This window comes from Bos grunniens, chromosome 2 (genome assembly GCF_055505025.1).
Source record: "Bos grunniens cultivar Pamir isolate PY7600 chromosome 2, Bosgru_T2T1.0, whole genome shotgun sequence".
NCBI lineage: Eukaryota > Metazoa > Chordata > Mammalia > Artiodactyla > Bovidae > Bos > Bos grunniens.
The window spans coordinates 129920014-129944615 of NC_141166.1; the positions used below are offsets into that span (position 1 = coordinate 129920014).

At 38.1% G+C, this 24602-nt stretch overlaps 1 long non-coding RNA gene across 3 annotated transcripts in view; it reads right to left on the reverse strand.

Annotated features, from left to right (window-relative positions):
* Positions 1–775: 775 nt before the first annotated feature.
* Positions 776–24602, reverse strand: part of LOC147378729 (uncharacterized) — a 29301-nt gene continuing 5474 nt past the window's right edge. Inside the window, exons 1-5 of one of the 3 annotated variants that reach the window (XR_015148766.1) lie at positions 18584–18716; positions 17939–18050; positions 10759–10878; positions 10113–10166; positions 776–3774 (exon numbers count right to left, since the gene is read on the reverse strand). This is a non-coding gene — a long non-coding RNA (uncharacterized LOC147378729). Of the gene's footprint in view, positions 3775–10112; positions 10167–10758; positions 10879–17938; positions 18051–18583; positions 18717–24602 lie in introns of those variants that run through there. The other 2 variants (XR_015148764.1, XR_015148768.1) reach the window with 2 other exon arrangements.

Consider the following 24602-nt stretch of genomic DNA (forward strand, 5'->3'; position numbering starts at 1 on the left):
TTACAAAAAAGGTCTCAAGGTAATGTAATGGAGGAAATTATAATCTATTCAATTAACTGTACTACAACAATGTTACATGAACATGGAAAAATAAATAAGTCTTTACATTTACTTCACACTATGTGTAAAAAATTAACTCATTACTGACCACTGATCTAGCAATAAAATGTAGAGCACAAAACTTCTAGAAGAAAAAGTAAGAGAACATATTCATGACCTTAGGGAGATAAATATTACTTACCCAAAACATATTAACCATAAAAGAAAAGGAAAAATTAAAATTTTATCTCAGTTTCATCATAATCATCCAAAGTTAAAGATTCATTAAATTGAAAATGTCTAGCAAAAGAAACCAATAACACAAAGCTAAAGTAATCAAAGGGGTTTCCCTCATAGCTCAGTTGGTAAAGAATCTGCCTGCAATGCAGGAGACCCTGGTTCAATTCCTGGGTCAGGAAGATCTGCTGGAGAAGGGATAGGCTACCCACTCCAGTATACTTGGTCTTCCCTTGTGGCTCAGCTGGTAAAGAATCCGCCTGCAATGCTGGAGACCTGGGTTCGATCCCTGGGTTGGGAAGATACCCTGGAGAAGGGAAAGGCTACTCAACTCCAGTATTCTGGCCTGGAGAATTCCATGGGGTATAGTCCATGGGGTAGCAAAGAGTCAGACACGACTGAGCAACTTTCACTTTCACTTTCAAAGTAATCAAAACTGCATGGCACTGGCATACAGATGGACACACATATCACTGGAATGAAATTCAGAGTCCAGAAATAAACTCATATTGCTCATATTTATTGTATTTATTGCTCAAATTATTGTAATCACTCATAAGCAATTGATTTCCAACAAGGGGACCAAGACAATTCAATGAGGAAAGAAAAGAATCTATTCAATAAATGGTACTAGGAGAACTGGATAACTACATGCAAAAGAATCAAACTGCAATTGTGCCTCATACGATGTATAAAAAATAATTCAAAACTGATCAATGACCTAGATTTAAGAGATAAGATAAAACTATGAAACTCTAGATGTAAACCTTTGTGATTTTGGATTAGGCAATGGTTAATTAGACATAAAATCTAAAATACAAGCAACCAAAAGAAAACTAAGCTTTATCAAATAGATTCAAGGGGTTGGATCTGATAGAGTGCCTGAAGAACTATGGACAGAGATTCATAACATTGTACAGGAGACTGTGATCAAAACCATTCCAAAGGTAAAGAAATGCAGGAATGCAAACTGATTGTCTAAGGAGGACTTACAAATAGCTAAGAAAAAAAGAGAAGCAAAAGGTAAGGAGAAAGAAAAATATATACTCAACTGAATTCAGACTTCCAAAGAATAGCGAGGAGAGATAAAAAGCCTTTTTAAGTGAACAATGCAAAGAAATAGAGGAAAACAATAGAATGGGAAAGACTAGAAATCTCTTCAAGAAAATTAGAGAAACCAAGAGAACATTTCTTGCAAAGATGGGCACAATAAAGGACAGAAAATGGCAAGGACCTACCTAACAGAAGCAGAAGAGATTAAGAAGAGGTGACAAAAATACACCAAAGAACTGTACAAAAAAGGTCTTAATGACCAGGATAACCACACTGGTATGGCCTCTCATCCAGAGCCAGACATCTTGGAGTATGAAGTCAAATGGGCCTTAGGAAGCATCTCTATGAACAAAGCTAGTGGAGGTGATGGAATTCCAGCTGAGCTATTTCAAATCCTAAAAGATGATGCTGTTAAAGTGCTGTACTCAATATGCCAGCAAATTTGGAAAACTTAGCAGTGCCCACAGACTGGAAAAGGCTAGTTTTCATTCCAGTCCCAAATAAGGACAAAGCCAAAGAACGTTCAAACTACCACACAATTATGCTCATTTCACATGCTAGCAAGGTAATGCTCAAATCCTTCAAGCTAGGCTTCAACAGTACATGAACCAAGAACTTCCAGATCTACAAGTTGGGTTGACAAAAGCAGAGGAACCAGAGATCAAATTGCCAATATCTGTTGGATCATAGAAAAAGCAAGGGAATTCCAGAAAACACCTACTTCTGCTTCATTGACTACACTAAAGCCTTTGATTGTGTGGATCACAAAAAACTGTGAAAAGTTCTGAAAGAGATGGGAATACCAAACCACCTTCCCTGCCTCCTGAGAAGCCTATATGTGGGTCAAGAAGCAACAGCTAGAACCGGACATGGAACAATGGACTGGTTCAAAACTGGGAAAGGAGTACATCAAAACTGTATATTGTCACCCTGCTTATTTAACTTAAATGCAGAGTACATAATGGGAAATGCCAGGCTGGATGACACACACGTTAGACTCAAGATTGTGACAGAAATATCAACAACCTCACATATGCAGATGATTCTACTCTTATGGCATAAAGTGAAGAGCATCTAAAGAGTCTCTTGATGAAGGTGAAAAAAGAGAGTGGAAAAGCTGGCTTAAAACTCAACATTCAAAAAACCAAGATAATGGCATCCAATCCTATCACTTCATGGCAAATAGATGGGGAAAAAATGGCAATAGTGGCAGATTTTAATTTCTTGGGCTCCAAAATTACTGCAGACAGTTACTGCAGCCATGAAATTAAAAGATGCTTGCTCCTTGGAAGAAAAGCTATGACCAACCTGGGCAGCATATTAAAAAGCAGAGACATCTCTTTGCCAAGAATGTCCATATAGTCAAAGCTATGGTTTTTCCAGTAGTCATGTACGGATGTGAGAGTTGTACCATAAAGAAGGCTAGGCACCAAAGAATTGATGCTTTCAAACTGTGATGTTGGAGAAGACTCTTGAGAGTCCTTTGGACTGTAGGGAGATCAAACCAGTCACCTAAAGGAAATCAGTTCTGATTATTCATTGGAAGGACTGATGCTGAAGCTGAAGCTCTAATCTTTTGACCACCTGATGCGAAAGCTGACTCATTAGAAAAGACCCTGATGCTGGGAAAGATTGAGGGCAGAATGAGAAGTGGGCAACAGAGGATGAGACGGTTGGATGGACATGAATTTGAGCAAGCTCCGGGAGAGAGTGAAAGACAGGCAAGTCTGGCATGTTGAGTCCATGGGGTCACAAAGAGTCACACATGAACTAGTGACTGAACAACAACAAAGGCTTTATCAAAACTAAAACTTTTGTGCCTCAAAGGGCACTATAAAGAAAGTAAAACTACAATCCAAAACATGGGAGAAAATATTTGCAAACCATGTATCTAACAAGGGTCTGGTATCCAGAATATATAAAGAAAATTCTCATAGCACAACAATAAAAAAAAAAAACTTTTAAATAAGCAAAAGATCTGGATGGATATTCCTCCAAAGAGGATACAGAAGTGGTTAATAAGCACATGAATAGGTGCTTATTAGTCATTAGAAAAATGCAAATCAAAACCATAGTAGTAACTCTAATTTTAAAAAACGGTCAATAGCAATGGTTTGCAAGGGTATGGAGAAATTAGAACCCTCACACATTGTTGGTGAAAACGGAAAATAGTATAGTTGGTGTGGGAAAGTTTGTCACTTCCTCAAAAAGTTCAACAGACGGTTACCATACGGAATTGCTCGAAATTCAATTCTAAGTAATTATCTTAGTTCAGGCTAATATAACAAAAACACCATAGATTGGTTGGCTTAAACAATAAACATTATTTTCTACAGCTCTGCAAGCCGGGAAGTCCAGGATCAAGGCACCAGCAGATCCGGTGTCTGAGGAGAACCTGCTTTCTGGCTGGGAGACGGCCACTTTTGTTCTGTATCCTCTTGTGACCTGAAGGAAAGGTAGAAAGCAAATGCTCTTGTCTCTTTTTAAGGGCATTGATCCCTCATAAGAAAGGCTCCACCCTCATGAGCCAATCACCTCCCAGAGGCCCCATTTCTAAATGCCATCATATTAGAGATTAGGATTTCAACATACGAATGTTGGTGGAACACGAATCAGTCTATAGTAGGAATATACTCAGGAGAACTGAAAATATATCTTTACATAAAAACTGATACATGGATACTCATGGCAATATTATTCTTAACAGCCAAAAAATGTAAAGACAACACAATATCCATCGACTGATAAATAGAAGCCACACACAAGAGGCCACAGATTGTATGATTTCATATGTGTCCTCTGTCTAGAACAGGCAAATCTATAGAGACAAAAAATATATCAGCAGTTGCCAGGGCCTGGAGGAGAAGGAGGAAATGGGGAGTAAATGATAATGGATATGGTATTTATTCTAAATTTGATGCTATGTGAATAATTTCTTAGTCAATAAAAGAAACCAATAAGGAAAGAGACAATACAGAAACTAGAAGAAAATGTTCAGAAAATATTTATCTAACAAAAGACTTATAGATTATAAGGATCAGTTCAGTTCAGTTCAGTCACTCAGTCATGTCCAACTCTTTGCGACCCCATGAATCACAGCACACCAGGCCTCCCTGTCCATCACCAACTCCCAGAGTTCACTCAAACTCACGTCCATCAAGTCGGTGATGCCATCAGCCACCTCATCCTCTGCCATCCCCTTTTCCTCCTGCCCCCAATCCCTCCCAGCATCAGAGTCTTTTCCAATGAGTCAACTCTTTGCATGAGGTGGCCAAAGTACTGGAGTTTCAGCTTTAGCATCATTCCTTCCAAAGAAATCCCAGGCCTGATCTTGATAACTCTAATCAAAAAAGGATATTGATACATGGAACAATATGGATAAATCTTTAAAACACATTGGGTCAAAGAAACCAAACCCAAAAGAGTATATACTATAAGATTTAACTTATATGAAGTCCAGGAACATGCAAAGCTAATTGTTCTTTCTGGTATATGGAGGAGGGTAGGAAAAAAGCCTAGAAAGGGGCACAAGGAAGCTTCGTGGGTGATGGAAATGTTTTATATTGATTTGGGTGGTAACTACACAGAGTTGAAAACCTTTTGAACTGTAAACTTAAAATGTTCACATTAAATGAAGTATAACTCTATTTTAAGAACTAAAAACAGAAAACATATCTAAGCAATATATCAATTTTACAAATTACTCAGACTCCATAAAATATCAAAGAATTTAGATTCAGAAGAATTTTGAATTTATGGACTAAGGATTAGGTACTCTTTTTCCGTGGCCTATTTTTTGGTTCATTCTTAACTTTGATAACTATGTTTATATGATATGTATTTGTACTTGCATTTTGCCAAATTCAAACTGCAATATTTAAACTAGATTAAATAAGGCAATGGCGACCCACTCCAGTACTCTTGCCTGGAAAATCCCATGGGCGGAGGAGCCTGGTAGGCTGCAGTCCATGGGGTTGCTAAGAGTTGGACACCACTGAGCGACTTTATTTTCATTCTTCACTTTCATGCATTAGAGAAGGAAATGGCAACCCACTCCAATGTTCTTGCCTGGAGAATCCCAGGGACGGAGGAGCCTGGTAGGCTGCCATCTATGGGGTCGCACAGAGTCGGACACGACTGAAGTGACTTAGCAGCAAATAACCTCAGTACACACATGCACACACGCGCACAGAAATACTCCTTTCTGGCAACATTATGAAGTGCTTTTTACATCCTTTTTATAATGAAATGAAAGCATATGTCTCCAATTACCAGTACTATAAGCTTTCAAAATTGTGGGAGTAATGTGAACTACTTTCTTCAAAGACAATTGAATTAAACATCCTCACAGAGGAAGCATAGATATGGATCCTGATTTTTATCTGTTTTAAGAGAGTAGAAAAAAAGAAGGAGTTACAATCTTGTCATATTATGCAACTCTTCTGCTACAATATATCAAAAACTTGATGAACTAAGGTCATGCAGCACAGCTGAGAAGCAATCAAAGTAAACAATGTACATTGCCTCCAGGAAAGCCTGCCAATTTGAGATTAGAACTCTCCATTTTAGCAAAAAAAAGAAAAAAAAGGTCTTTGGAAACTTCCTTACAACATTTTATGACTCATAGATATTCCCAGAGGTTCCTGTTTCCATTCTGCAGTAGACAGTTTGAAGACGTGCAGTTCTAGTCAACTGTTGTTCTTAGGCAACTTGGCTGAAAGATCTGTTTAAAAAACATTTGTTGGAAAGATGGTATGTTTGGATGTTTTCATTTTTTAAAACAAAATTCCAGATTTTAAATTTGTTTAACTCCTAATTCAACATTAACTTAAAGGATATCCAATTAAGAATTACTATGTTACATAATATGTATTATGAACTCAACAGTTTTCCCATTTGAAAACGCCCATACTAGGGGGTATATATTCCTGGCATAGTCCCCCTTGCAGATCCTTCCAAACTGCCTCCAGATCCCTGGCTCTGTATTCAGTAGTTCTGGCTCTGATCTTGGCCACCCAGTTCAGTATCTCACCTTGGCTTCTACTTTGACCAAAACTGCCAAGTCACCTCCCAGCCCACCAGGACTTGATTCCTGGCTGTTCTCCACTTTTGTCTAGCCCCAGTTCTCCCTTTCTGTTCTAAGTATTGAATATCACTCATGAGGTATTTTCTCCCCATACTCATCTAAGTCTACTTCACTCCATTTACAGATCAGTATCTTCACCTCCAAGGCCTATTTCCTACTCCCAACCAGCTCCCACATTCTTGTCTTTCCCTCCCTCCCATGTCCCAAACAATAAGCCACCTGGTCTTTAATAATTTTCATCATCTGTATATGGTTCTTGTAGGTTTGTTTCCTGACAATAACTATAAAGATATGGACATGAGAAAAGCCATAATATTATAAAACACTTTAGCATTATCCAAATAAAAGCTATTCCTTCATATAGTAGGTATGGTAATAGAGGAAGGCCTGATCTCCCTTGACTCCTTAAGCGACTCATCACCACTCTACTCTCAAGATCAACTCTCCATCCCTCGTTTACAGATGGCATTTCCCTCACACACAGTCTCTTTGAAAATGTGGTTCCTTTCCCAGGTTCCACACACATCTCTCCCTTGATTCTTCTGTGGGTCAGACTCTGCAGAGATATGGTAAATGGGGTCCAGACCAAACACATGTTCAGTTTGACTTACACAGTATTTTAGACTTTTTGCAGTTAGTTTCTAACATTTAAAAATTGGAAGAGTAAGTCAAAAAGTAGAGATTTCCAAAGGAAATGAACAGATATCAAAGATATATCTGCACTCCCATGTCCACTGCAGCAATATCCACAACAGCCAAGATGGAACAACTTGAGTATGCATCAATGGAGGAGCGAAGAAAGAAGATATGAAACAGACAGACAGATACACACACATGGAGTGGAATATTATTCTGCCATGAAAAGGGGAATCCTGCCATTTGCAACTATGTAACTGTAGGTAACTTAAGGGCACTGGAAAGACAAATACTGCATGGTACACTTATATGTGGAATCTTGAAACATAAAAAGTCAAACTCATAGAAACAGAGAATTCAAAAACAGTCACCAGAAGCTAGCGGGTGGAGGATATAGAGAGTGATTGGTCAAACAGTATAAACTTTCAGCTAAAAAATGCATAAGCTCTGAGGACATAACATGCAACATGGTGACTAGGGTTGATTACACGGTATTGTATAATCAAACTTTGCTGACAGAGTAGAACCTAAATGTCCTCATAAAAAGGTAAATTGGTGAGGTGACAGTTGTGCTCGTTAATTACATAGATGGGGGAATCCTTTCACAACGTAAATGTGTGCCAAATCACCACAATGTACACTTTAAATATCTTACCATTTTAAACGTCACTTATACCTCAATAAAGCTGAATTCTTTTTTTAAAAAATGGGAAATTATTTGAGATCAGGGGTCAGGAAGGTATGACTTCAAATTTGTGTCCATAAATAAAGTTTTATTTGAACACAGGCATGTTCATTTGTTTATCTGTGGCTACTTGCGTGCTAAAATGGCACAGTCAAGTAGCTGTGACAGAGTTCATAAGGCCAAATATATTATGCTGCTGCTGCTAAGTCACATTAGTCGTGTCCAACTCTGTGCGACCCCATAGACGGAAGCCCACCAGGCTCCTCTCTCCCTGGGATTCTCCAGGCAAGAACACTGGAGTGGGTTGCCATTTCCTTCTCCAAAATATATTATAGATACTACCAAAGCCAAAAATATTTACAATCCAGTCCTTTACAGAAAATATTTGCCAACATCTGCTCAAATGGCCCTCAATCCTGGATTATTCACCCACAGAGATTACAATATGATTAGTCTGCAGTGAGCATTGGTGTCAATGCCCAGAGATTCCAGTGCCACTGATCTGAGTGGGTGCTGACATAGGCATTTTCAAGTTCCCAAATGGTTCTAATGTACATACAATGGTTTGCGAACCATTGAATTAGGTAATCTGGATGTCTTCAACAGTCTATGGTTCTTTTTTCTCTCTCCGGGAATAGATCTAAGACAGTCAAAAGTGATACTAATGCATTGACACATGTCATTACCTCACATTGTTATATATTAAAAGTTAATACATATATCATAAGCTAATTGACGGAATATAAATGAATGAATAAATGTGCAGTATAAAGAAGTAATTGACTTTCATCAGAAGGCAACAAGTTCTCCAACGCGTCCCTTCCAAATGAAAGTTCTCAGTATGTTAATATAATTATTAAAGAAATCCTAGATTAATTACTTTATTTATGCTCATTTCTGGCCAAAAGGGAACAAACCTTTGCACTGAATACATGTAAAGTCACAAGCAACTAAGTCAGCTTGAGGAAAAAGAAAGAAAATTAGATGTGGTTCTGCTCCAGGTTTCTAACCACTCACTCGTATGACCTGGAGCAAGTCTCTTCATCTCTCCTGGTCTTGATGTGCTTTCTGTAAAATGGAGTATGAACTAGAATAAAACCTAATTAGAACTCCATTAGCAACAATTAAATATTTTTTCAAGAAGATATTACTATCAATGTTAACACCCACTTTTGCTTTCGATTGTGGAGGTGTCATACATTTTACATGGCATGTTTCATACCACATAGTGAAAATATATGTGATATATATCCTTTAACATGTGATATGTTTGTGATGGTACATGTGATACATGTGATATGTATGTTATATATATGATATGTGTGATATATATGTGATGATGCATGTGATATACATGTGACTCTGCAACCCCATGGACTATAGCCTTCCAGGCTCCTCTGTTCATGGACTTCTCCAGGCCAGAATACTGGAGTGGATAGCCATTCCCTTCTCCAGGTGATCTTCCCAATCCAGGGATCGAAGCCAGGTCTTCAGCATTGCAGGCAGATTCTTTATTGTCTGAGCCACCCGGGAGGCAAAGGATATATATGACATATATATTACATATATATGTATATATAGATATCAGTTCAGTTCAGTCGCTCACTCGTGTCCAACCCTTTGTGACACCATGAACCGCAGCACGCCAGGCCTCCCTGTCCATCACCAACTCCCAGAGTTTACCCAAACCCATGTCCATTGAGTCGGTGATGCCATCGAACCATCTGTCATCCCCTTCTCCTCGCGCCTTCAATCTTTCCCAGCATCAGGGTCTTTTCAAATGAGTCAGCTCTTCGCATCAGGTGGCCAAAGTACTGGAGTTTCAGCTTCAAAATCAGTCCTTCCTATGAGCATCCAGGACTGATCTCCTTTAGGATGGACTGGTTGGATCTCCTTGCAGTCCAAGGGACTCTCAAGAGTCTTCTCCAACACCACAGTTCAAAAGCATCAAATGTTTGTCAAAAAACCATACAGAAGGGATTTCAACAGAAGGGATTTAATGGAAAGAATTGTCTTCACATGTGTTACAGGACAGACTAAGCAAAAAGGTAACACTGAGGTAACCCAGGAGGCAGCTACAATGCCTGAGATTAGGGGACCGAAAAGGGAAACGAGGGGAAAACCAGAACCTAAGAACTAGAACAAGTCCCCAGATTTGATGCTTTAAGGAAGGGGCTTGGTCTAGCTGCTGCTAATTCCTCAGAGGGAATACAGTGAGACTAGCTCTGGAAGAGCCACAAGGAACTGGAGGCTGGAGTCACTTCCAAGCTGTGGCCACTAGCTGATGCTCAGGAAAAGTGCCATTTTGGAACAGAGGCCAAGAAGAATGGTTCAAATTCAAAAACAGAAAGTCTTACCTCCTTTCCTGCTACTCACCTCCAAAACCTTCAAAGTCCCAGCCTAATGCCGTCAAGAATCCAGCAAAGAAATCTGAGGAATGAAGTTTGCAGAGTCATAGCCCTAGCATCACAGAACAGAGTCAAAAAGGACACAGAGACAGTGGGTAAACAACTGACACAACTTCTTTACTCAGAAAAGTGAATGTCGATTGCACTGTAGTTAACAGCATGAATATTAATGTTGAAGAAAGTATCTTAGAGAATATAAGACTGTGGAGATTTATACATGAACAGACAAGCATGTTTGAGCAGAAAAGTAAAAGCTCTCCCATGCTTAAGGAATGACATGCAGAAAGAGGGAAGAAACAAAGAAAATTTAGACATTGTGGAAAAGATCTCTATTAAAAAAGGAAAGTGGCAGTGGTATAAATACCATAATCATAACATTAAAAGTTTAATCGACACTATATCTCAAAAAAAAAAGTTCTGTGTAATTATGTTAGGTTCCAAGGGTAAGAAATTGGCCCTTATACTGGTGCTGAAAACAAGCACGAAGTGTCCCACAAGACCATGGTAACTAAAATTTGGGATTACTGGGCTCATGTGCTCATGTGCAAACACTGTTTGTCAAGCACCCCAAAGTTAAAATAGACCAACAGTGACATCTGCTGCTGTGGACTTACTTTGAAAATGGCCAGTCTCAACATTTTGAAGGGAAGTCTCCTGCCAAACCACTGGACTTCTGCTGTGATGAGTCAGCACTTCTGGAACTCCTGTTTGTCATCTGTGCTATCAGAAGCTTTCTTAAGTGAACACAGAACATGGGAAAAATGAGAGAATATTTGGAAAAGTAACTAAAACAAACAAAAAACAGTGGGGGTGGAGGCATAAGTGATGAGAAAAAGAGACTTCATATTGTCTTTTCTCATCCTGTTTTTCCTTTAGCTAAGTAAATCCAAATTAATTTTGTAGCTGTCAGCAAGCATGAGCATGTCCGCAGTAAAAGGACGGATTAACTGTTGCCGGCTTCAGTGGACTCCAACACAAAATTTACAGCATAATATCCATACCAGAAAAAAAAAAAAAGGTTAAATGATCAAAGGAGAGTATGTGGAAAATATTTGAAGTTACTCTTGCTTTGGAAATCTCTTCTTAATTATCTAATTGTTTACATTAATTATACTTCCTTCAACATCTGCTGACCCTCAGGCTTTTTCTTTTCTGAAAGCCCATAGCACAGAAGGTTTGAATCAAACAGCATGGCTTTTAAAAATTACATATAATCTCCAGTGTAAAGTGGTCAGTGGGGCCTATTTGCATAAACTAATAAATATGAAAATCATGGGTCAATTTATTTGCTCAAGAAAAAAGATGGCAACTGATACCGAATCCCTGGTTATTATAAAAGAAGATGAATGAAAAGGCCTTGCAGTAAGGAAGAACTGAATTAAGAGTTCTGACTTCCAATGTGGGTTCTGACCACTCACTAAACGTGTCACCATGAGGAAATCCCATAGTCTATCTGAGCCTCAGTTTTCTCTTCCTTAATACTAAAGGCCTGGGCTACCTGAGAGATGGAAAGTGGATTTCAACTCATTTTCCTGCTTTGGTTAACTGGCAATGGCTGCTTTTAAGTAATCCCAAAGCTGCATCCAGACGCAATGAAAAAGCTGCTGACCAACTAGCAGGGTCTGCAGTAAGCAAGACAAATGTGGAAGGGCAGCGTGCATGTCACATATATACCAAGCTTAGACAAAATTATTTCTCTCATTTTCTTGCAGCTGTAGATTCTGCTATTAGCTGCCATTTTTAGTGCCTAGTCTCTTTCAGCTTTGCAAGATGCTCAACAGATATTATTTCTAACCCTCACCATATTTTAAGGACATGGAAACTCAGAAACATGAAATAATTTTCTCAAGACCACACAACATAGCTGGACTCAGTTACTAACAAAATAACCCCACATTCTCTATTGTGAATAAAACCTTCACTTATGTTTTAGATCACATCCCCTAGCCCTCTTGCAATGTAAAAGCTATAATACCTTATGTCTTATCTGGTGATACCTTAATACATCTATATTTTCACAGAAAGAAAGGATGGTTTGGACATGAAACTTGGCTAGTTCATGTAAACATGAAAGGGCAAGGCAGGGAAAAAGTATCCAAGAAAGTGCTTTTTTCAGGATTGTATGGTAAAAATTAAAAGTGACAAAGGAATGGACAATAACTAAAAGTCATATTCAATTTTAAACCAAATAGAATTACAGACAAATAAAATAACAGAATTGAAAAGAGTCCTATGAAAATAGGACATTGTGTATTACATCGATTGGGTCTGCATAGGCATTGCAGCTTAACTGGTATAGTACTCAGGGATGTACTCAGGTATAGTACTCAGGGATGTACTCAGGTATAGTACTCAGATGTCAGTGCTTGATACACACTTTTTGATGATGATGGTTTACAAATAATTCAAAGAAGAGATTCCTGGTAAGAAACATTTTTGAAGCTTCCTTAATTTGATACACCATTTTGGACATTCTTTGGGTTACAGTCTCCAGGTACAGTAGAAAACAAGACACTCTAACTTGCGGTTGGAACAAACAGACTCCATCATACAGCGGAAACTTTGAGAATGACATCACAAAATCGGTCTACCCTGACTGCAGAATTATGTACTGATGCTTTCAGAGTAATACTCAGAAACTTATACTTGCCTTTAGAAAATAACCTAGAAATATCGATTAGTAAAAAAAATGTTTTAAGGAAACCAAATGCAGTACTGCACCCATAGGAGAAAAATTAGTAGTAGTAGTCAAGTTGAGTTTCATGTCAAGGTACCTCATGGCCTATGATTAGCTGGCTGATTCATGCATGTTATAAATATTTATTCTTTACTTACTATGAACCTAGGCACTCTGGAATACAAAATAAAATAGACCTGAGGAGTAGAGGTCTAATTGGAAACAGCCACATAAATAAATTAAAATACAGAATGACATATAAATCAACTGGGTAATGTTTGAGGTACATATGTATCGCACAAAAGTGAAATTACTAATTTTCTCTCATGGTGTCAGAGAAGGATCAGAAAGACAGGTAAGTACAAGGCTGAACGGAAGATCAATATATTTCTTAAGATACCCATAATTTGCAAGTTTTTAATGATATTTAGACAGTAAAAAAAACATTAAAACCAAAGGCATAGACCCCCTTAGACTGGCCTCACTCATAAGAGAGCTCTGAAAAGAATACAGTCAATAACCATATGGAGAAAATGGTACTTGTATACTTAAGTAAAGCAAAGTGTTGTGTATTTTTCATCCTACTATTTTAAGGTAATATCATTCCAAGGTATTAGGGCCCAACATCTTGTCATGCACAGAGAAAGTCAACACAAGAAAGTCCTGCAAAGAGTGTTGTTCCACATATACTCTGTGACTAATTCTGTTTATGGAATGAACTGCGCTGTGGTCATGGGTCACATTGAGCCAGCCAAGAGAATGTTTCCAGAGTGTAATTGTTCTGGGCATCAAGGCACTTTACAGCATGTTCCCATTGCTTTTTGATACTCTGTGGCCAGGAGACTGCTGAGAAAATATTATTCACCCGAATTAGACTGGAGGAGTCAACCGCCTGGGTATTACATCTCCATGTCAGCACAAGCGGTGTCTGCAACCGAACTTACCAGATGTTTCTAATTTCTCTACCTTCTGAACTACAACTTGGTTTTCTTTTCCTGACTTTGAAATATTTTAAACAAAGGACTTTCTGTAATGTCTCGGGAAACTTACAAAATTAAAATCCTGGGGTTAATATCAGAATAAGAGCTCTGGAACTCCTGCCACTGCCACATTGATGAGATTTCCACCTTGCGACTCACTACCTCAGTTTCTCTCAAACGACTTTTGAGCTGCAGGAGTCTCATTCACTCTAGAGATTTCCACCCAGCTAACAAATTGAAAAACACTGAATTCTGGAGGCAACTACATGTCCCCTGTTGCCACATTACCTAAAATAAATGCTACTTCAAATTAAGGCCTTAATGTTAATAAAAATGATCAAGCTGCCAAATCAGCAACTGCATTTCTAGAAAGTTATACAAAGATTTTCACACATGTTCACAAGGAATCATATACAAAGATATTAATTGCAGCATGGTTTGTCAGACATTGAATTTGGAAATAACCGAAGCATCTAGCAGCAGAGGACTGGTAGAATATTTTATGCTATATCCACACAAGAAATAATGTGCAGCCCAAAAAGACCTTGGCAGTTCTCCACATATGATAAGAAGGGAAATCCCCATAATAATTGTTAGGGAAATAACTGGGCCAATATGTATGTGTAAAAATACAATACATACTGTGTAACTTTTTGTAGCTTTTGGATTTTAATTTTTGCCATGTGCAAGCACTGTTTATTCAAAAAAATTAAGTTTGGTGAAAATAAAGTAAAATCAAGATAAAATGAGGTCTTGAGGAAACAAAACTAATGGAAAAGGAACATGGTAAAAAAAGGGAAGAAAGAAGGAAAAGAAAATTGTGAGACTTCAAGCTTCTAAAACTATGAAAGGGTCTGTCTCATATTCTCAGCAAAATTTCCAACTTGTGTCACAGGTTGGCCTGACTCAGTTCTTATCCTTTACAAGCGCTCCAGAGTGCATTTGACTCATGATTGGAGACTCTCCTCTTGCATGAACTGCCTCACCCTGATTCTCTTTTTTTTCTTTCTTTCTTTTTTCCTTTTTTTAAATTGAAGTGTAGTTGATTTACAAAATTGTTTAATTTCTGCTGTACAGCAAAGAGATATACATCCTTTTTTATAATATATTCTTTTCCATTATGGTTTATCATAGGATATTGAATATAGTTCATGCTTCCCTGGTAGTTCAGGGATAAAGAATCTACCTTCAATGCAGGAGACCACCTGCAATGCAGAAGACACAGCTAGATCCCTGGGTCGGGAAGATCCCCTGGAGAAGGAAATGGCAACCCACTCCAGTATTTCTGCCTGGGAAATCTCGGGGACAGAGGAGCCTGATGGGCTACAGTACATGGGGTGGCAAGAGTTAGACATGGATTAACAATTGAACCCACCACCACCACTGGATATAATTCCCTGTGCCACATGGTAGGATATTGTTGTTTATCTACTCTTTTTATAAGAGCTTACCTCTGCTGACCCCAACTTCTCACTCCATCCCCCCCAACCCCCTCCCTCTTGGCAACCACAGGCTGTTTTCTATGCCTGTGAGTCTGATTCTGTTTCATATTTAGGTTCCTTTGTGTCATATTTTAGATTCCACAGAAGGGATATCATATTGTATTTGTCTTTCCTTTTCTAACTTACTTCAATTAGTATGATAATCTCTAGTTATATCAATGCTGTTACAAATGGCATTGCTTTGTTCTTTTTTATGGCTGAGTAGTATTCCATTGTATATATGTACTACATCTTTTTTATCCATTCATCTGTTAATAGACAATATGCAAACATTGTTTCCATGTCTTGACGAGCACTGCTGTGAATGCAGCAGTGCTATATCTTTCTGAATCACAGTTTTGTCTGGATATATGCCCAGGAGTAGATTACTGGACCGTATGGTAATTCTATTTCTAGTTTTCTGAGGAACCTCCATACTGCTTTCCACACTCGCTGCACCAACTTACATTCCCACCAGTAGTATAGAAGGTTCCTTTCTCTCCACACCCTCTCCAGCATTGGTTATTTGTAGACTTTTTAATCATGGCCATTCTGACTGGAGTGAATTGATACCTCATTGTAGTCCTGATTTTCATTTCTCTAATAATTAGCAGTGGTGAGCATTTTTTCACGTATCTGTTGGCCATCTGTATGTCTTCTTTGGAGAAATGTCTATTTAGGTTGTTTGTTTTTTTGTTGTTGAGTTGTATGAGCTGTTTGTATATACTGGAAATTAAGCTTTGTTGATCATATTGTTTGCAGATATTTTCTCCCATTCTCCTATTTTGTAAGTTGTTTTTTTGTCTTGTCATGATTTCCTTTGCTGTGCAAAAGCTTATAAGTTTGATTAGGCCCTCTCACCCTGATTCTTGACATGGTCACTGGTCATTCCTCTCTGCTCTCAGGTGGCTCTTTATCCTCCCCTCTACCCTTCAAAGCTTTGGTTGTGGGCATTTCCCAGAGCTTAGAGACTAGACCTCAGTAGTTCAGATACTTCCTTGATGGCATTTTATTTGTAGATGAGTCATAAAACTGTATCTCCGGCATTTGCCTACCTTTTGTCATTTACCTCTCATCTTCCCTTTCCCTTTTCATTCTCAATGCCTTCCAACCACATTTTCTGACTGCCTACAGAAAACTCCCAACAGATGCTATTTAAACACTGAACTTGATCTTCCCCAGTCTCTCTTGCTCTCATGTTTTATGTATGTGCATGCATTGCCCTCAAAATGAAATGCCAAATTCCTCAAAGTTAGGAAGATTTTTACAATTACCTTAGTATATACCTCATCCTTCTGTTCTTCCTTCAGCCAAGAACAGTATTCTAACCAGGTTGTTAGCCAATAAATTCTTATGTAATATTATATTTTTGTGAATAAACTACTCCCTTCTCATACAACCACCAGATTTAATTCATAATTATACATATGGTATGTATAATAGGATACAGGAATTCTATCTATTAATTATTAATATATTTTTTCTAATCTACTCCACAGTGGATTATTATTACACAGTGGATCTGAAACAGCCTATGTTAGAATCATTGTTTACATTTTCCTCCTCATTTAGTTTTTTGAGGCTAGTACCTGTGTGTTATGTGTTTCCATATTGCTAGAGACTGACTCCCACTAGGAGCTTATCATAATTATTTGTCAAAAGAATAAATATTTTTTAAAAAGAAAATACAAGAAATATTTTCCAAAAAGGATTTTAACATTTAATGGATTAATCCTTTTCTAACAAAGTCATGATTTATATTCACAAGGAATAAAGTGGATCAGAGCAGGGATAAATGGAGGCCACAAATTCAGATATGCAATTAATGCAAATGTATTTCCCATTACTCCAGTGAATTGTTATTATGAGTCTGAATGTCAGGCTGAAGCTTCCCCTTGAGTCTTTTTGAAGGTTCCCCCAATTCTGCAGCATTTTGTTGAGGTTTAAAGAAGAGTAAAGGATTTTGTAAGGTTACGAATTGGGGAAGATGGGGAACTAACACAGCCCTAACGTCACTTCTCATATAAAGGTTACAGCAGAGAAGTCCCGCAGGCCGTGGGATTACGGTCTTTCTGAGGTACCTTCCTGCCCATTCTTAGAGCACAGGAATGTGTCCACAAAGTTTCCCAGTCTCCATCTGCTAAAAGCCTCACGTTGCTGTTTCCTTGATAGCATCTTACCAAATCCTGTCCTCTCAAGGACACTGCCAGAAAGCAGAATTGAACAGTCAGATCTGTAGGATGCCCTCGTCTCCAAGGCTTTCTCTTCCTAGCCTATTCTATTTTCTTCTAGTCTCAAAGCAATTCTCCCTTCAGAAATCCAGCCAAGACGCTTTCCTTTGTATTCACATTCCTTTTGTTGTACCAATTTCACAAAGCCTTCCTCCATTATGGGGTTTAGATTTCTAAAACAAAAGACAAGTTTTGTGGTTCCAACCAGCCATATCCCTTCCCTTAGACAGTGATCCCAGAACCAAATACTTACTTGACTAGGAAAAGAAAAAGGGAAAAACACAATGCAAAGTTTAAAACTAGGTTACTGTGTCAGTATATTATCCCGTTCTGTTTTTCCCAGATCTTTCCATCATTTATCTTCTCTTTCCCTTTTTCATTCTCACTGCATTCCCACTTCATATCACCCTTTTCTGGGCACTTACCTCACACTTGGACTACATCAATATTCTCCTTGAGTCTCCAGTTCATCCCAGCGTCCACCATTTCTTTCCTCTACAAAACCAATTATCACGCCTCTGTATAATCTTCTACTCTCTGTGACAGAAAGCATAAATTCTCCTGTCAACTTGAAATATTTGCATGTTAAGTTATTAATATTTTAACCTAACTTATTTTCACCCAGTTGGGAGCATTCAACCTCTTTTCTGAAAAGACAAATCTTTTCATTGCTCCCTCCATGTTTACAGTACTTGTTCCTGCTTCTGTGCTTTAACTCACATCATTTGTCTCATCTTAAATGCCCTGTTTTCTCCTCTCACATATATTTCAACCAACATTTAGGACCAACTCTAAATTCACTACCACAACCCAGTCTCTCTTATGCACATTAATTTTACCCATAGGGTATGAATTTCCTAATTTAAAATTTAATTATATATTATATATTTTTGCACTGCACTTTAATTATTCCACATTTTTTGTTTTTTTGCACACTCCACTAATTACATGCTCCCTGTCAACAGGGAGCATATATTCTCATTTCCTTCATTATACCCAAAGCAGAGTCTGAAATGCAATAAATTCTAAATCAATACTTGTGTGGCGGAAAGGTCATTGTAATTACTTACCAGTGTCGCTCCTCCCAACCTCTGCCTATGCCTCCTTCCTCCAACATGCACACAAACAACACTTCTAACTGATCTCCTTCCTCAAATTAGGAGGTGGCAAAGGAATTCTATAACTCTCAAAGTAGAGTTGTTCCAGCAGAAATGCAGAAAAAAATAATAATACATGATGGAACCAATTTTTAGCTCTTGACTTTCAAAAGTTTTATAGCCCACACAGAGACAGCAAAAAGTCTATAATATAGAGCACAAAATGTATGCTTTAAACAACTGAAGGATGATGAAGAAAGAAATTAGCTCTCCAATCTAGGAAGAAACTTTTAAAAATAATAATAGCGTGAGATGCGTATGTGAGTCTCTTAGAAGAGACTCTGCCCTCACTTCTTCCCATTGCAAGAAGGTGTAAATAGAATCTCTAGTAAATTTAAGTACTGAAAGCTTACTCTTTGTTTCCCATCTGCTGCCTTGAGAAGAAGCAAGCTAACAGGCTCCAAATATTCACTGGCAGAAGGTTATAGAAATGACTTCATGCATACTTGGATGACTTAAGGGCTTCAAGAAGTATGGAGAGCCTTGAACTAAATGGGTGAATAAAACTTTTTCACTTTTTGAAAGAGGCCAAGCAAAGAGAAAGTAAGTCCACCAAGTGTACTGCAAAACGACTAAATTTTCTGCCCCTAGATAGAGCAGAAGTTGAAAATGAAGCTTAGGTTGAGTTACAAAAAAATAAAGAGAGCTACTTTGCACATTCAAAGTTATTACCTGAGAAATATTATACCCAGTACTGTGTTTATGATTAAGTGATTAACTCATTGATCAATTCATGATGAAATAAAAGGTTGAGCTAGACTCTGAAGTTGAAAACACAATTTCTGAAAGGTCCTAAGTCCATTTTAAGAAATCTATTAAAATATTCATAAAATTTAAATAATGATATAATCTCATGAATAAGAAAAACACCCTCAGAAAAGTACAAATGGCTTCCCTGGTAGTTCAGACAGTAAAGAATACACCTGCAATGTGGGAGACTTGGGTTCGATCCCTGGGTTGGGAAGATCCCCTGGAGTAGGGCATTGCAACCTACTCCAGTATTCTTGCCTGGAGAATCCCCATGGACAGAGGAGCCTGGCGGGCTACAGTCCATAGGGTCACAAGAGTCATACACAACTGAGCAACTAAGCACATGTTTATACCAATAAATGTAACATTTGAATGAGAAAATGAAAATACAAGTCATCACATAGTATTATATAAATATCATGACAGAATTAAGAATATACTGGACTATACTTTTAAGACATTTGTCTGTTTTCACTTTTACATGGGCTAGGATATGTAGAATGAGAGTCCATGATTTTTAATACTACAAAATAATTTATGCTCAAGTCTTTTACAAATCTATCAACTACCACCATTCACAATGTCTAAAAGCAAGAATTTTGTCTATGGAGTCTTTAGGTAATTATATAATGGGTTTATAAGGTCACCAGGCTATTATTAAAGAAGAGTATAGAGTGTTATAATGTTTCAAACCAGTAGAAAAAAAGTATTCAACTTAGGTCTTAAATAAATAGACCATTTTTCCCTTTCCTCACAGTTTGTCTCCTAATTTTACCAACAGCATTCTGTCAACCCAGTACACTAGAACCACGATGATGGAAAACACTGGTCATTTGTCTCCTTCTTATATTTGATGAGTTACTAACCCAAAGCACAGCTGGATGATGATTAACTACTTGTCTTAGTGTGTCCTCACTGTCAGAATTTTTTCATTTTGATTTATAACTTTCCTGGCAAGCATATTATTAACTTTACATCTCTGTAGTTAACTGCCAAATGTGAACAATAAGTTATTCAACATAATAGCCTCGCTATTCTGAATAAGCCCAGGTTCTACTTGGTAAGAAAACATTCAGCAGAAACTACTAATTATGGTAGGAAAATACTCCATATTTTGAAATTAGGAATCCAAACTCACAGATCAATAATTGAATGTTATTAATATAAGCCTGGTTAAAGTGCATTTTCACTTCAAACATTTTTGAACTTGTTTTCAATCTCACTGAATAATGTTTAGATCATGTTTTTAAATATCAATTTTAAGTCATTAAGAAAGGAAAACAAAAATTAATTTCTTATACCATGTATAATCTTTGAGAAATAGGTCTTCAAGAGAATATTCTGAAACAGATGGAAACAAATTCATTTCTTTTAACACTGATTTCTAAATGGTAGTCAAAAGACCATGTAGAAGCCTCAACTGAGGCAGATGCCTTGCTGGAAAACACTGACCACCTCTGATGTGCCTTTCTTTATTCTCCTAGCCACTAGATCAGTGTTGAGGGCTGTGTTACCATACCTGACTTGGGAATTGCTGTCTCTACTAAGGGGAAAGGGGATTTTTCCACCAAAGATGCTGTAAGGCCTTGCTAATAAGAACTGGTAAGAAGCAGGACAGCATGCCTTGAAAGTCCTGAACCAGGAGGGGATCTGAACTTAGAGCTGGATTTGTTTGTTTTTGGCTGAGCCTGTGAGGCATGCAGGATCTTAGTTTCCCAGCCAGGGATTGAACCCACACCCCCTGCAATGGAAGCACAGAGTCTGAACCATTGGACCACCAGGGAAATCCCAGGAAGAATTTGTGGATATGGGGGCATGCTCTGTGACTCAGGATTTAATGCCCTGGCATGTTCTAATATGCTGCTGGGATGAATCTTGGAAGCTTGAAAAAAAAATAATAATGATGGCTTTCTATTAAATCTAAGATGCCAGAACTGATAGGCTGCTGAAGGAAAGGAAAAAATGACCCAGTGAAATGAACATGGCAAAACGAGTCCATTACATAAGATGTGAGAACCCACCAGCTGACCTTTCCTGGAAGGGGCCAGAGAAGATTTCATTAACTGTGGTGATAAGAAATGCAGTGGAAACAGAGATGCCACCCTTAATGAGAAGCTTAGTGGTGGCTGGCCTCTGCAGGCTGAGGTTGATGGCAGGACATGCTACTACGGAACCTGGCTCCCCAGTATCAGCAAAGAAGATGGGATTCCAGAGTAGCAGAGACAGCTGGTAGCACTTAATTGTCGGAGAAAAGATGCATGTAATAACTGTAACTGACAGCATAGTTGAAATGGAGGCATCCAGGGCATCCTGACCCACAGTGAACAATCATGATGACGAATATAGTCCATGGTTCTAAAGAGCAAGACAAATAAACAGTAAACAGGGCGTTTCTTCACATGATTGATACATGCACATATACATATACACATAATATAAACAGATTCAAGAGAGATCAAAAATGGATGAACAGAAAGATGATATCAGCTGCCCCAGTGGAACTAATCAAATGCTGCAATCTCTCACCAACCTTCTATACCTGAGCCAGTTCTTAGACAAGTCATCGATTAAAAGAGAGATCAGATGTCTGTAAGAAAAAATTCTCAAATACCATAGTAAGTGAAGGTAGCAGTTCCTTCAGTTTTTTCCCACAGTGACCTAGGATCATTCATTGTTTACATGTATATTTTTCAGATCATTTTCCATTATAGGTTATTTAAGATATTGAATATAGCTCCCTGTACTGTATAATAAATACTTGCTGCCTATTTTATGCACAGTAGTTTGTATCTGCTAGTTCCAAACTCCTAATTTATCCCTCCCTCCCTTTCCCCTTTGGTAATCACAAGTTTGTTTTCTCTGTCTGTGAATCTACTTCTGTTTCATACATAGATTCATTTGTATTTTTTATATTCATACTTTTATATTCCATCTATGTGGTATCACATAATATTTGCATTTCTTTGCCTGATTTACTTCACTTAATATGAAATTCTCAAATAATGTAAATATTTTACATAAATATATGTATATATTTTATAAAATATATATTGTTTAAATGTATATATATTGTATAATATATATTTAATATAATATACTATATACAAATATATATAATATGTATAAAACACATATCACATATATTTATAAATTATGTATATTTGTATATAATATAAATATATATTTTATCAAGTGAAATGGCAACCCCTCCAGTATTCTTGTCTGGAAAATCCCATGGACAGAGGAGCCTGGCAGACTATAGTCCATGGGGTCACAAGAGTCAGATACAACTTAGCGAATAAACTGCCACCATATATAAAACATCTTAAACCAGCCACCTATTGACGGGTGCTTGGTTTGTTTCCATGTCTTGGTTTTGTAAATAGTGCTGCTATGAATAGTACTGCTTTTGAGTTAAAGTGTTCATCTTTTCTAGATATATACCCAGGAGTGGGGAGCTAGATCCTGTGGTAGCTCTATTTTTAGTTTTTTTAAGAAACCTCCATACTGTTTTCCATAGTGTCTGTACCAATTTATATTCCCACCAACAGTGTATGTGGCAGGGTTGGGGGGGACCAGGATCTTGTGAGGCCTACCAAATTCAGAATCTAAACTGACTCTGATAACAGAACTACAATAGATACCCCACCCAAGAAAAATAGAAAATCAAGAACAATACTGAACAACACTGCATTTCAGATAGAAGGACAGTTTAGTGCCAATCTCAAAGGCCTAAAAAAAATGCAGTGAAGGTGTTTACTATTAATAACCCATTTAATTCACCAATTTGGCCATAAAAATTAAATGGAGCATGGCAGATGACAGTTGAGTTCAGTTCAGTTCAGTCGCTCAGTTGTGTCTGACTCTTCGCGACCCCATGAATCGCAGCACGCCAGGCCTCCCTGTCCATCACCAACTCCCGGAGTTCACTCAGACTCACGTCCATCGAGTCAGTGATGCCATCCAGCCATCTCATCCTCTGTCATCCCCTTCTCCTCCTGCCCCCAATCCCTCCCAGCATCAGAGTCTTTTCCAATGAGTCAACTCTTCGCATGAGGTGGCCAAAGTACTGGAGTTTCAGCTTTAGCATCATTCCCTCCAAAGAAATCCCAGGGCTGATATCCTTCAGAATGGACTGGTTGGATCTCTTTGCAGTCCACGGGACTCTCAAGAGTCTTCTCCAACACCACAGTTCAAAAGCATTAATTCTTCAGCACTCAGCCTTCACAGTCCAACTCTCACATCCATACATGATTACTGGAAAAACCATAGCCTTGACTAGACAGATGAATCCCAACTTTAGCTTTTTTGCTAAATGTAGTGTATTTGGCAGATCAACATGGATGGCTGTCCTCTGCAGGCTGAGGCTGAAGGCAGGACATGCTGCTCTGGAACCTGCCCCCAGTATCAGCAAGGAAGATGGGATTCCATCCAGTATATGATACAGAGCTACTGGTCTGGTAAATAACTGGTCAGGAAAGAGGCTAAAAAGCAGTTCTCACTTACCACAGACCAACAACATGATATATTTATGGCATCGCCCAGGGCTACGTTGAATCGCCTCTCTTCTGTCACTGTATAGTCTTAATGTATCTTGATTACCTGGACCTTCCATAGGTCCTTTAATGACTTTCTCATTGGTCTAGTTTATTGATAACAACATGGCAAATAGAACTGATAAGCAGAAAAAGGCAAGTACTCTGATGGCAAAGAAAATGGCAAGTAACATACATGAGCTCCTAAAAATGGGCATTAAGTCCTACAAAGTCCCAATTTACCAGTCAATTGCTTAGAACTCCAGCAGTATGCTAACATATCCTTTTCAAGATAAAGAACAGGTTATTGTGCTTTGCACTTCCTACTGCTTAGAAGCATAGCACCTGGAGGGCTTTATGAATAGTGTTTCAACTCACTTATCATGTGACTCAAAAGAGGGCTTTACAGTAAATCGAGGCTGACATACAAATAGTCCTGCCACTTGGGCCACACAGCCCATCAGACCCATAATTTAAAGGAATTTATGTTAATCTACATAATCAACATTATGTAGAGTCTCTGGGAACACCCAGTGGGAGAGCTGCAGCAAAGAACTCCAAGGTTCTGGATCAAAGTCATGCCATCTACAGTAGAGAACTGTATTCTATTTAGAAATCAGTTCCTAGCATGCTATTGAGTCATGGTG